Here is a 15,168-nt window from a genome sequence, read left to right as displayed (position 1 = left end):
TTGTGGTCTTAAAAATCTCTTCAGAAGGGGAATATTTGCCTGCTGCTTGACCTTTCACCATCCCTAAAACTTGGGGGCTCCTGGAATGCATTATCTGAGGTGACCAGACAGTGGGATTTAGGTCCTCTTGTTCCAGGAACTCAGGGTATGGGACTTGGGAAGCTGGTTGCACTAAGGGGAGGGGTGTTTTCCCTGGGGACAGTCCACATTCCATTTTCCCCACTGCTCACATTTGGGCTTGGTGGGGGGCCTCAGATTAGGGCACACTCTTGCCCAATGCCCACACTGGAAACAGGGCCTAGGCATGTATTAGAGGGTCTGGTTGGGGCCACGAGCAGGTCTGGCTTTTGAAGCCTATGGATGGCTGAGGCTAGGAGCTGATGCTTTTTTCTGTTTGGTCTCATCTTCTCTGTTGTTAAAGGTCTTGAAGGCAGTATCTAGAAATTGCTTCTGGGAAGTCTGGGTGCCCTTCTCTAACTGTCTGAGTATTTCATGGGTATCAGGTGTAGACCTGCTAATAAATTGGACAGGGAGAAAGAGGATCAGCAGGAGTATGAAGGTCTAGGGTGGTGTATTTGGTAATTGAGTGAAGGAAAAAGAAAGCTTGGAGGTAGGGAACCTCAGACGACCTTGCCATTCTGTACATTTCAGACAATTTAGGCAATCAGTAATAGGTGATTTTTTTTTTTTTAATTTTGGAAAATTTCTTGATCAAAGGTTTTATATTTGGGCCATTGGTGCAGATCATCTAATTTGTATTGTGGCCAAATTAGAATGCTGAACTTAATGAGGTCAATTTAGGAGTTGAGGGTTGTAAAATTAGTAAAGAGACAGCCCAAGGGTTTGTCTCTGGGAACGCACAGGGTAGTTCCTGTAAGGAAAAATGCAGCTCAGCTCGGGACCTGTGGCAGTTCCAGCCCCTTCCGCGGAACTGCCACTGCGCATGCCCGTCTTAGTTGCGGATCAACGATAGCTCCCAGAAAAATCCACGGCGGACACAGGGCCTCACGCAAGAAACTTTATTATGCAGACAACTAGCGTATTGGCTCCGGGGTGAAAAGAAAGGAAAAGAGAAAGATGGCGTGAATGCTTCTCCCAGATATTGGAATCTCCCGGGCTGGAAGGAACCAATAGCAGAGGAGAATACTTGCAAGCTGGCTGATGAACCAATAGCTAGCTAGCATGTTAGGACTTACGTGGGAAGCAGGAATAGCTGTAGCTAGGCCGGAAATTCCTGTAATGTAAGAGTGGGGGGGGGCACAGATTGACAAGTGGTTGGGAGGTGGGGAGAAATGGCTGCACCTGAAAGAGCAGAGTATCGGTTTTGTATTACAGTTCCCCTATTTGGAGAGGCTCAATAGAAGTCACAGCTAAGGACAGAGAGTCCTCTGCACTCTTAAGCCATGGGTGTGCCAGTCACCAGACTGGACTCTTCCTACTGGGGAAATGGGGAAATGTCCTGACTCCAATCTCAGTGATGAGGGACCTCCAGGGTTCTGGATAACCAAAGGGTGGGGTATCTACCTGGAAGAAACCAGAAGGATGGAATCTTACCTCTCTGGAGAGGAGAGAAGGATAGTGTGGATGCAGAAGCAAAATGGCAAGGAAGTCCCTGATCCATGAAGTTTTGTTGGGTGTTCAATGGAAGGGAAGTTTGGAAAGGGGAGGAAGTAGAAATAGGACTCCTTCCCTGCCAAAAAAGGTGTTTGGTATAAAACCTTTTACTGTCCATGTGGCATAAAGCCACAAGAGTTTAGCAGGTGGTTGATACTTGGTACCCCTAAGGGCTGTTTGGAGTCAGATTTTTGACTTAAGACCTTTGTACAGCACCAGAGTCACTCTGGCCTACTGCCTTCAGTTGCTTTAAGCTTTTCTCTGTTCTTTTCACCAAACTTCTTCCACATAAAGTGGACAGCAGAGGGCGTAAAGGGCCTATGTTCTGCAGGGTGGGGAAACAGCCAGTTGGATTCAGCCATAGCTCAGATGAGCGGTGGCTGGGGGGACCCTGACTTTCAGAAAGCCAGGGAAGTTTCAGACACTCAACAGTCACTTTCCAGGCCTCCTCAGTCGTTTAACTGACTGTGGGGAAAGGGAATGGGTTTGGGGGTATGGGGAAGAACAAAATATTACCTTACTCCCATCTCCCAGTCAGGGAACCAAATGCTAATGCAAAAGGACCAGACCAGACTCAATCTTCATGGATCAGCTCAGCACAGCTTTTATTTGGAAACAGAGTGCCGACTCTGATGGACCCACTTTCCTGGTGGAAAAGGAGCCACTGGCCAAAGGGGGAGTTTAGGCTCCTATAGGTTACACTGAGAGGTGACTTAGTTAATGAGCAGTCAGGGTGGGCTAGCTTTACTGGATGGAGGGTGTGGGGTCAGCGGGTATGGGGTCAGTATCTGGGAAAGAATTTGTTTAGGGTGGATCAATGCTTTGGCCTCTTCCCAGAAACTGTCATTTCAGACTTGATGGAGATCTCCTTCCTCAGGCCCCTTTTGTCCATGGGAAAGTTAGTAACTCCTTCATTCCTTCTCCCTGGGCCACATTATTTTGAGATTTGTCATTTTCCATACTTACCAACCTTACTTATGAATGATTTTTTTTTTTTTATTTAAAGAAGAGGGGTAAAATCTTAAAATACTTTTTTTTTTTAAAGCCTAGAAATTAACATACTGACAGAATGTTTTAATATTCCACAACTTTCCTTGCAGGCATATGTCTTTATCTTTTCCTTAGTAAGCTCCTCTATTACTTAATAAAGTTTGTAAGTTTGAAACAATCATTCAAGATGATAAGGTCCCAATGTTTTTCTTCCCAATTCAATTCTAGGATCCTTTACATCTTGATATTTTTTTACTGTCATTGAAAAGAAAAAGATAGTCTCACTGTCCCAATAGATACTGAATATTTATTCACCTATCCAGTTTGCTGTTGTATTTTGTGTTATAATTTGCTTGTGCTACCCATCTAGGAAATAAAATAACAAAACATCCCTAACAGCAGTGCTATAAAACTCATTTATTCTATTTTTCCCATTTCCTGTGTTCTTCTGTGTTTACATTTCCTTTTTTTTAACTTGGAAACACAGTAATATTTCTATACTTTTAATGTTGACCCTAAAATTTTGCAGCTCCCATTCAAATATTATTTTATCAATATTAAAAGTAATTTGATAACTAGACAAATACCTTAACATGAGCTAAGTCCATTCTTACCTCCCCCTTCCTTACTTTTTACATCTTTAAGTAGAGACTTTTAACCTAAACAATAGGGACTGCAAAAATAATATTTATTTGAGATTAAGCAGAGAGCAACCCAATGTGAAAAATGAAAACCATGGAAAACCATAATCATATTAAAAAATCACAGAGTAAAGGGAAACTTTTAAAGGTAAAATGAGGAGAATTATGAAAGTTGTTTTGAAGTCACAGTTCTCAGCATCCTCAATGAGCAGTAACTAGGGTGACACAATCCAAGGTTGAAGAGTCATTGATGAGATATTCTCACAAAAGTATTTTCTTTCTTTTTAAAAATCATACATAGTTCCTTTAAATTAGAGCATTAGAGTTACACAGAGAAATTGTGTTCATTTTCACAATATCATATGTCCATGGAATTTAATTTATTCCATTTCAGTCCCTGTTCCTCACTTTCCCTCCTCTCCTCCTTTGCTTTATTGTCCTTCCTCTCCTCTACTAATTTTTCTTTCACTTACTTATTTTTGATCAGTGCTTTCTACAAATATATAAAGCAAAAGTATGTTGTTGTAGACTTTGCTGAAGGTTGTGGTTCTGTAGTAGTTGTGATGGTTGTTACTATCAGGTAAAGGTGCACGACATCACCTCTTTCATAACTCCCTGTCTTTTGTTGTTGTTGGTCCTGACATGAACAACTCCATTTTGATTTTGACAGCGTTCACAAAATTTTTAATCTTTTATGCAATCTTATTTTTTGCAGTGCTGGGGATTGGATTGTTGAACTGAGGGCCTTGTGCTTGTTAAGCAAGCGCTCTACCACTAAGCTAAATCCCTAGCCTGAGCTTATAAGATGTAATTTATTCTTATTAATATTAATGCTACTGCAATAATTACATAAATTTCATTTTACTGATGTTTTTCTCATTTTTGCTTGTATTTTTCTTCTTTCCTTTTGGTTTAATTTTCTTCTCATTGAAATTGCTCTTTGATTTAAAATATGAGGTAAGGGAAGAGGTAATTCTTTTCATATTTTATGTGTCTACATTTTTTCTGTACCTTGAAAATGCTATCATTGTGTACATATCTTGTGCTGATAGTCACTTTTCGCTAGCACTTTGAAGTATTACTCCATTGTTTCACAACTCTTATTGTTGAGAAGTCTGTTGCCAATTCAATTACTGATAGTTTGAAGGCAGTTCAATTGTTGTGTTTCTAGGGTAGCTTTTAATATGTTATCTTTGGGGGGAGCGTTGTATAATTTCACTGTGATTTTAGTCCTAGAATCTCTTTTGGAGTCAATCTGAAAGATTTAGTATGCACATTTTCTGCGCTCTCCAGAATGAATGAACCTTTAGTAAATTCTTTTTTTTTTTTTTTGGTGGTACTGGGGATGGAACCCAGGGCCTTGTGCTTGCAAGGCAAGCACTCTACTAACTGAGCTATCTCCCCAGCCCTAGTAAGTTCTTAACTAAGAAAAGGAGGTAGTTATTTGTTTCTCTTCCTTGAGATGTACTCATGAGATTCTCTAGTTGACACTGTTATTTCGATCTATATCTTTCTCATAATGCAAACCTTGTATTTTCTTAGTAATCCGTGTCCCATCAGGACTCAGTTGATCTGCATCCCTTCTTATGACAATTGTGAGAATGGTGATAGTTAGCTTCTGAAATAATTATCTATCAGTATTTTACTGAGAAAAATACTCCTATTATTTTCAACAAACACAGAGTTTCTGAGGTCAACATCTTTTCCCAAAGTATGTGAAAGTAAGTAATCCTGTTGGTAATGAGATCTATTTCAGATGAGACATAAGTATGGGTTGTATGTTTGTAATCTTACCTTTTCAAGCACAGGATCACACAATATTATTTTCTTTAAAGTTAGACTTTATTCACTTTTATTTGACATAAGCACTACTGAGACAAATAGTGGTTCTCAAGGATGATTGTGAAAATAAAAAATTGGGGAATGTGGTGTTTTGTGTCCTCTAGTGTAGTTGAGTCTGAAGCTTCACATGTTACATTCATCTTTTAATGATTTTTTTTTTTTTTTCAGAATTGTGCATGTAGGAAAGTTTTGCTGATTTTCAGTGAAGGCAAGTAAAAGGATTGTGACTAATAGTTTTTGTTTTAAATAGTGGACATTATATTCAACAAGACTAGAACTTTCAAAGTAATAATCCAGTGGTGAAATCTTGTTTTCTCATTGCCTAATGAAAATGCTTGGATTTCACCCCCATTCCATGTCCCAAATCCTGCTTAGGGAAACCAGCAGAGTGCTAGGTACTGATTTAGAGAAGGGAGAACAGGAAAGATTCTATGAAAAAATTTTGTCTGCCAACTGCTATACCCTCTTGTATTTCTTGCAATACTAATGTGAACCTGCTTCACACAATGCAGATGGCCCCTCGGTAGCTCAATTTCCCATGAATGGGGCCCAGACGCTGAAGATCATTTGAGAGCCCTGGGAGGGGTCCATCAGCCTGGCATTTTGCCTACTGGACTGGAGCCCAACACTACCTTTACTACCACAGGACTCTGAGGTGTTCATAAACCACCACATGCAGACTACCACATCACATGCGAAGGAAAAGACCAGTTCTACCCCGAGAACTTACTCCCCAATGTGCCAAGAACCACATTAGCATTCTTAATACCTTCCTGTCTGACGTCAACTGCCTGCCCATGAACCATTTCTGTGAATACCTAGGAAATCTGTCATCTGACTTGACCTTGCTAACACCCAAAGTAAATGATCGTTCCCTGTACTCCAGCTGCATTACTGCTCTTGTCACCAGTCAGCAGTGGAGTTGCTATCAGTGCTGGATGTGGGACTCTATTCACATTCGGGTACCACATTTGGATGAAAAGTCATGTACTCAACCACTTCACCAAGTAGTGAACTTCCACCCAGCCTTACTGGGTTGAGTAGAAGACTGATTTTGAGTGGCACGTTGTGAGATGTGACCGTGGAGTATGACTGAAGTTCTGTGGACTTTGGCTGGACAAAGGTGCTCACGTCAAGGAAGTAGGTGTGCAGGAGTGAACACCGTGCTGCTCTACACCTACTGATCCACAGGCCTCCTGCCCCAGCTACAATATTACTAAGTTCTGTTCCAATAAGCAATATGGCATCTGTCTCAAAATGCTGAAGAAGATTGATAGGCCATGTCTCACCTCTACAACTTTGTCTCCCTGAGGTATATCAGGAGGCTAGCTATTATTTTCAATACCAATGAAAAGAGACTTACTGTGAGGGAAGAACTACCTGCAGTAGGGGGCCCATCCTTCAAACTCAATGTTGAGACATGCTTCTTTGGTTAGGTTTTATTTGTCCCTTTGGGCCAGGAAAACAGCTTCTCTTCAAGAACTTGGACACATATCTAAGATCCAGGATTTCAGAATGTGGAAAATGGCCCACCCATATGGTCTTTTCAAGAATGGGAATAGAGGACTGAAGAGAAAAAGAGGTTATTATCTTACTCCAAAGTCGCAAAACCAAGGCAGATCTTTAGGATGTTTTTATTGCTTGTCCTATCATAGTTGGAGAAAAGAGATATCTGAGCGCTTAGTTAGTCCACTCAGGAAATAAAAGCAAGATATTCTCTTCTGAAGATTAAAAAAAAAAAATAACTGTTATTTCATTGATGATAGTCATGGTCATGGGGCATGATCCTGTCTCGTGTTTCACAAGGTGGCATTGCAGAATTTGTTGTCTAATTACTCTGGGCTTCAATGCCTGGCTTTTTGTGGAGATTCCACTTGTAGTTGAACAATTTCTTTTTTATATCATGTATTTGAGGTGGAGATGGGTCAAATATTTTTCTCAGTAGTTGAAATTTTAGTTATTATTTGTAGAACTGCAAATATAGTAAAAAAATACCTGTTGACACTCTGGTCATGATATAATAATGGCTGATGTTATTCAGTTATGTGTAAAGTCGTATGGAAATGATTTATCTATTAATATATCATATCAGCAAGGAGAGTTAATGTAAGCTTAATAAAGAAATTTAGTTCCTACAAAGAAAAAAAAAAAAAAAACCTACATTTAGGTTGTTTTAAGAGGGAAAGAATATATCCATACTGCAGAATTGAGATTAAGTCTTTTAAGTCAGAGAAATTAAATCTTTTCCTTCTTTCCTTGAATAAGGTTTAATATTTAATCTGTTCTTAACTACATATACCTTTTTCTTCCTTAATCAAATACCTCTCTGGCAAACCACATAAGCCATTCGCCAACATGAAATCAGTTGTTTTATCTATTTCAAAAGTATTGTTTACATCCAATTCTAAAATTTTAGAAGGCCATATTTTATGTATAAAATTCTAAAAATAATTTAGACTTTCTCTATTTGTAACTTAGGATTTTACATAATTGTCTACCCATCATACAAACACAATTTTTTTGTCTTATTTTTTCATTACCTTAGATTTATTTTTTGCTGTGTTCCTCTACTCAAATCAAATACATGAAAAATTTATTTCAGATTAAAAAATATTTTAAAAGAGAAAGATATCTTTACAGTTTTTGGCAATAAGGAAATTTCACAAGTAGCAAGTAAACGAAAATAATTGTGCAAGGCTTTAATAAAATCTAGAATTTACTTAATGACCAATTAAAATCCACATTTAAACTATGAAAATAACAGCATATTGTATATTCAAAATATTTTTTTTTGGTTTTGGACCATTATTTATACTTTTGTTCTTCAGGCATCATTAGTAATGAGCCTGCACTTACCCCTGCCTATTTTGCAGATGACAGGTGAGAAACATTATCACATAAGCTACAGAAGTTTGTTACTAAGACAATGAATACTTTGTAGAATATATTCATTTTAAATAAGAAAAAATCTTCTGTTTTAATAATCTCCAAGAAAATGTATAATACTCTTCATTCTGTTTTTGTTTTCCTTGACTATGACAAATATACATAGTACAGATTTAATGATAAGAAAATCTGTACTAGATGGGATGAACTGAATTTTCGAACTTGTTAAAAAATCTGTATTTAGATCCCCATTTGACTAACTTTAGGTCTGCAGGTGTCCTTTGTGTCTTTTCACATTGCAGGCATTCTTAATATTTACAAATGTTCCACTAACAAAAAAAAAGTTTTTCTCTAAGTCATACATTTATAAAGTAATGAGCTTTATTACTTGATACAAATAAGAGACACCCAGGTTTTTTATTTTTTAACCAACGACCCTTTATGCTTTATCCCTTCCTTTATTCAGAAAAATATCTTTAAATTTATTTTGAGTATATCGACATTATTTTAGCCTAAAAAATGCTAGATCTAGGACTTTTTTGTTTTGTTTTCATAGAATAACAATGGAACATCAAATACTTTCATATTTGTAGAAAATATAACCATATGAATCATAAATTCCATTCACATATTAGTGCTGCACAAGGGAAGAAGAAAGTTATGAGTGTTAGTAACCACACATTCTGGATTCCCATAATATTTTTCATTTCAGACATTTTCTATCCTTTTCTTCACTTATTCACAGGTAACTTTTAGACCATGTAGCAGCATTTTTTATTCAGAAAGTAGCACTGCACTGACAATTCTTGAAATGAATCTGGATAAAAATATCACTGTGGGCAATAAATTAAATATTGTTCACTTACAGCAGTCAACAGAATTCAAATGAACTTGTTAAAATGCATATTTCATGTAAAATGTTTGATGTACAAATTATGTAAAGGCCCTTTTATTCATAAGTAAATGCTATAATTGTGATTTTGATAATCATACTTCTCATCTCTCAACTCTTCTAATTTTATACTATCAAGAGCTCTTATTATGGAGAGGAAATTTTAATTTACTGAAATTAGTAGAAATAGCAGTTGGATAATTGAGCTAGGGATGTTCCTGAACTCTATTAAAAATGTAGTAATTTTACTTTGAGTATCTCACATTTACCTAGGAAAAATGATATGACAATTTCTCAGATATCATGAAGCATAGTCTCATGTCGCTTGTTAAAACTTAAATGAACATATAACAGATAGATATCCATGGTTAAACTATCTAACATTAATATTGTAGGTAACTGCTCAAAGTAACTGTCCTATGATTTTGCAATGAAGGATGTGTAGTAACTTTTGAGATATTAATTCAGTAAAATTATACTGACACATAATGTTTAATTGGCCCATCCCAGTGAATTACACAATTTTATAAAATATATACTATATTTAATGATTATAGTGACAAAACATGATCAAATGTGTATGTATGTGTATGTGTGTGTGTTTATGTGTGTATAAGCATATGAAAAAATTCCTAGGTAATATGTTGGGCTATTTATTGTCCAAACAGAACTCCAAGAAAACCTAGACAATTCTGCTTTTCTATAACGTCCTACCATATACTGACCCTAAATCAACGGATTACAAAGTAGAAATTGATACTAAAGAAGTTAAGGAATATTTGCCAGGTTATGGAGCAAAGTAACAAAGAACAGGATAGAAACTATTTTTGGTTCTGATTTTCTACCCTTAACCTCTAATATAATTGGCAAAAAGTGGTACAAATGGGAAAATAAAAGATATTTAAAAATGAGGTTGGAAAAAACAAAACATGGTTCAGCTTATGCTGGAAAGAAAGATGTGAATGTCTTGCACAGGTTCAGGGGTGAGTGCAATGCACCATCCTGTTCTCTATGTCCCGACCCTTGTGGATTTTCAGTGCATTCAGTCTAGTTCATAAAGTTACAGCTCTTCAGGAAAAATTAAAAACGATACCGAGAATAGCAAATGTGCCACCCAGATGTATTACAAGAGGTTTGACTTCTTGTTCTGTGTTTATTTGCTAGTTAAAGTTCTTTATTATTTCATAACCACAGAGAGTTATTTGCAGGGTGTATATTAAGCCATCGATGTCTATTGTAATACTATACTACAGCCAGACAATGTGAAATTAATCCTAAACCCAGCTCTTCATTTCTTAAAAACTAAATAAATCTTAAAGGGTCTCCTGGATCTCAAGATACTTAATATAAACTTTGGAAAGGTCAATAGCTATAAAATATAGCGTCACTTTGATTTTTAGTAAAACCAAAATGAAACCATTATTATTTTACTTTTCAAAAAAAAGGTGCATTTTGTTTTCTCCAAGTAAAAGAAAGTTTTTCATTATTTGTTTGTTTATTACTTGTGGTTTAGGGGATCAAACCCAAGACCTGGTGCGTGGTACGCAAGTGCTCTATCACTGGGCTACACCCATCCCAATTTATTATTTATTTTATATCTCAAATAATTAAAACCAACCATTTCAGACTGCTCTCCTTGATCTGCTTACTTCTTCCACTTATGAAAATAAAAATACTCCAAAGCATTAAGAATATAACTTTTTACAAAGGAATACATGAATATAATTATTTGCCAAAGCAAGTTGGGTAAACATCTAGAAGTTAGATGGAGGTAAGACAGTAGGAAAAAATTCTAAAGACTTGTCCAGCCATGAAGTTAAAATTTATAAAGATTTTTTTAAATGGTTACATTGTATTTTATTTATTGATATTTGTACACAGACCTTCACTCAATGTAAGACCTAAACCACTGAACACTTGCTTTTTCGAACTTCACCCAAGCAACGTATTAAATTGGAACCCTTATCAGGCTGAGATGAGATGAAGATCAGAGGTAGGGCAGGGTCTCCAATGCGGCAGAGCCCAGGGAGGGAGGAATGAGGGGGTAAAGGTTGGGAAGGTTGAAGTACGACTCTCATGATGATAAGGAGGATCGTTTTTGTGTTTTCCTGATGCAGCTTACGATCTCAGACCAAAGACACACCACTTAGAGAGCTCTTGCTTCTTTGTCAGGAGGCAGCAGCCACAGGCAGAAGTGTGGGTGGTAGAGGGGGCCTCACCTTTGACAAGGCTGCTATGGAAGAAAGACCCAGCCTGGGTTTCCTCTCCCTAGAATGAGGAGTGGGTGTCTGGTGCCCAAGTCCTTGAACTCCAGTGGAAAACAATAAGGGGCTGACCTTGCATTTTGTGGGTCAGAATGAGAGTGTTGATCCAGTTCCCAAGAGAGCAAGTCTCTTCCCCTCTTTTGGGGCCTAGAAAGGATTGCATGTGTGTGACTATGTGTGTGTGTGTGTGTGTGTGTGTGTGTGTGTGAGCTTGGGTGTGTGTTGGGGTGGGAGGGGGCGTGTATAGGTGGGAAGGAGACTTGTGCATAGGTGGCATTATTTGACAGACTTTATTTCCTTCTCCAGGGATAAGAGAGGCCAGACAGATGTATAAAACACACAACCCTCAGACAGGGCTTCTTTCCTTGGCAGCTAAATAGCAAGCCCTTAGTGGCACTAAGAGTCCTGCAGTCTTGGCTCTGAGACATCCGTTCTTTATTTTTCTGTAAACTCATTCATATTAACAATGAGAAAGAAAGAATAAGAAAAGATTGAGGCCCATCCCTTCAGCTCCAATGACCTTGTCCTGTCTAATCAGACAAACCTGTCTTTCTTGAGGAAGAAGAGAGTATTTTTGGTTGGTGGTTGCTACATAAGAAATACTTTGTGTAAATTATTATTTTGTGCAAATCTTTGTTTCAGTAATGATTATTCAACAAGCAACAAGTAAAAGGATGAATCCGGAATTGAATTCAAGTTCATCTTCCTGATATGGAAGTTCATAATCTCAACACTATACTGTTTTCTTACTGATGTTTGCTTACTTAGATGTTAGGTCAAATTAATAGAGTTAAAAATAATTGTGAGGTTAATTCCATGCCAGTATATACTAGGTACAATACACTAAATAAATCTAGTCTGTTTCCTAATTCTAGGAATAAAAATTCTTGTCAATATATTGCATAACTATGATCATTAATAAATACTCAAAATTCTTTCATTGATCAAAATCTTTATTGAGTACATTCTAAGGGCCAGAGCTAGCCTACAATATCTCAGGTATGGTTGTGCATGTCGTGCACTTTAAAATTCCAGAAGGTACCTTCATGCTACTGCAAACAACCTAGTATTCCTAAGTGAGATTTTGAAATACAATGTGTTTATGAAAAAGAAAGGCACATGTGTTGCCATCAAAGCACATTGAAAAGTGTTGTACAAGTGGTCCTTTGATTCTGAACACATCTAAGGCAGGAAGAGCCAAATTCCACTTGTCCACTTTTGGTATTTGCATTGATTTCCCAATGTGAAGAAGTTTTGTTTCAGCTGGGCATGGTGGCACATGCCTGTAATCCCAGAGGCCTGGGACCCTGAGGCAGGAGAATTGCAAGTTCAAAGTCAGCCTCAGCAATTTAGTGAGGTCCTAAACAACTTAGTGAGATCCTGTCTTAAAATAAAAACATATATAAAAAGGGCTAGAGATATGGCTCAGTGGGTAAATGCCCCTGGGTCAGTCCCTGATACAAAAAAAAGAAGTGTGAGGTTTCTTTCTTTTCTTTTCTTTTCTTTTTTTTTTTTTTTTGATATTGCTTTATCCAATAATGTTTCTTCACTGTTCCCCAGTAAAGAAGACTGAGGCCTGAGGTGTACAAGGATGTCACTATTCAGATGAGGGACTTCTGCAGTTGTGAAAAGGGATGAAGGAAAAGCATTCTGGAGACACCTGTGATTGTAACCAGACTTCTGAGAGGGAAGCAGATTCATCTCCATCCTAATCCCTGCCTTCTCAGGTAGATGAGGTAAGAAGACAAGAACTTTCAAAGATGTGACTCACCGTTATTTCTATTACAAGAGGGAAAAGATTGCTCTGTGCTTAGTAAATTTCATGGAAGCAAACAGTTGCATAAGAGACTGGCCTCTTTGGACTCATTCACAAGAAGAATAAGTACAGATACACACCCCCCCACACACACACCCACACACACACACACACACACACACACACACAGACATGCAGAAGCTGTTGGTGTCAAACACACACACACACACACACACAGACATGCAGAAGCTACTGGTGTCAAACACACACACACACACACACAGACATGCAGAAGCTGTTGGTGTCAAACACACACACACACAGACATGCAGAAGCTGCTGGTGTCAAACACACACACACACACACACAGACATGCAGAAGCTACTGGTGTCAAACACACACACACACACACAGACATGCAGAAGCTGCTGGTGTCAAACACACACACACACACACACACACCCACACACACACCCACACACACAGACATGCAGAAGCTACTGGTGTCAAACACACACACACACACACACAGACATGCAGAAGCTACTGGTGTCAAACACACACACACACACACACACACACACACACCCACACACAGACATGCAGAAGCTGCTGGTGTCAAACACACACACACACACACACACACAGACATGCAGAAGCTGCTGGTGTCAAACACACACACACACACACCCACACACACAGACATGCAGAAGCTACTGGTGTCAAACACACACACACACACACACACACAGACATGCAGAAGCTACTGGTGTCAAACACACACACACACACACACACACACACACAGACATGCAGAAGCTACTGGTGTCAAACACACACACACACATACCCACACACAGACATGCAGAAGCTACTGGTGTCAAACACACACACACACACACACACACACAGACATGCAGAAGCTACTGGTGTCAAACACACACACACACACACACACACACCCACACACACAGACATGCAGAAGCTACTGGTGTCAAACACACACACACACACACACACAGACATGCAGAAGCTACTGGTGTCAAACACACACACACACACACACCCACACACCCACACACACAGACATGCAGAAGCTACTGGTGTCAAACACACACCCACACACACACACACACAGACATGCAGAAGCTACTGGTGTCAAACACACACACACACACACACACACACACACACACACACAGACATGCAGAAGCTGCCCGTGTAGAACAAAGAAACTTGGCGAACTTGCATATGATTTGAAAATGTGTGCACCTTGATCAGAAAAATAAGCCAAATGTCCTCAAAATATAAATGCCAGCTACGAAAAAAATTGTAATCTGAGGGAAAACTTATCGGTGATTTGCCTAAAGTTTAGTAATTCCACGTCCAGGGCTTCTTCCTACTTTATATCCTTGTTTTCTACTCTTCAAAATATTAGAACATCCATTCATTTTTAGAAGGTTGTCTATTCAGGGTTTTATATAAGAATGATGTAAAAAAATCATGGGATGAAAAATATGCACTATGATAATTAAGATTATATGTGGCTAAAATTCAGAGTCCTTTTCCTCACCAATGCATATACGACAAGCAAACATGCATTGGGAGTTCTTTGAATACAATTTTATAAAAGCATCAAGACAGTTTCCTTTCTTACAAAAATGTGTTTTCTTATAAAAGAAATAACAAAAACCAAAATTTCTCCTTAATATCAGGCTCTCATGCAAAGACTAAATTGCATATAACATTGTACAAAAGATTAAAACAAAAATGGCAACTTTGGGAAATATTCATTCCATTAATAGAAGAAAAAATATGAATGTCTTTAATGGACACATAGCTGTCACAATAACAACATATATATTTTAATAGTAAAACAAGAATAAACTAATAGGGGGCGATCCAAGATGGAGACGAGAGGGTGACTGCATCTCCAGTCGCTCCAGAACCCAGGATTCAAGAAGGGGAGGCATTGAGAGACTTGGACAAAAACAGAGCCACGGGGTGAGTCTCGCCCACCTGGTGAAGCTCGGCCTGGGCGGCAGGCCAGATAGGGGCGGCTTATCAGAGCAGGGCAGGGCAGCTAGAGTCTTCCCCAGGTAGCCCGGCTCACTCCGGTGGTGGTCTCCTCCCACAGGGCCAGCTTCTCGGAGCAGGCCCCCCAGTGAGAGCCTTTCTGCACAGAACCAGCGGCAAGCTCTGGACTGCAGGCAGCTTCAGGGACCAGGACAGGGCAGCCAGGGACTTCCCCAAGCAGCCTGACTCCCTCCAGCAGGAGGTGCC

General features: G+C 38.7%; 1 pseudogene; it reads right to left on the bottom strand.

Annotated features, from left to right (window-relative positions):
- LOC124994274 (UDP-glucuronosyltransferase 2B31-like) overlaps positions 1 to 945 on the bottom strand; it is a 29,615-nt pseudogene extending 28,670 nt beyond the window's left edge.
- Positions 946 to 15,168: the final 14,223 nt, after the last annotated feature.

This window comes from Sciurus carolinensis, chromosome 10 (assembly GCF_902686445.1).
Source record: "Sciurus carolinensis chromosome 10, mSciCar1.2, whole genome shotgun sequence".
Classification (NCBI taxonomy): domain Eukaryota; kingdom Metazoa; phylum Chordata; class Mammalia; order Rodentia; family Sciuridae; genus Sciurus; species Sciurus carolinensis.
Note: the sequence above shows the minus strand (reverse complement) of the source record. Positions and strands in the feature narration are given on the sequence as shown.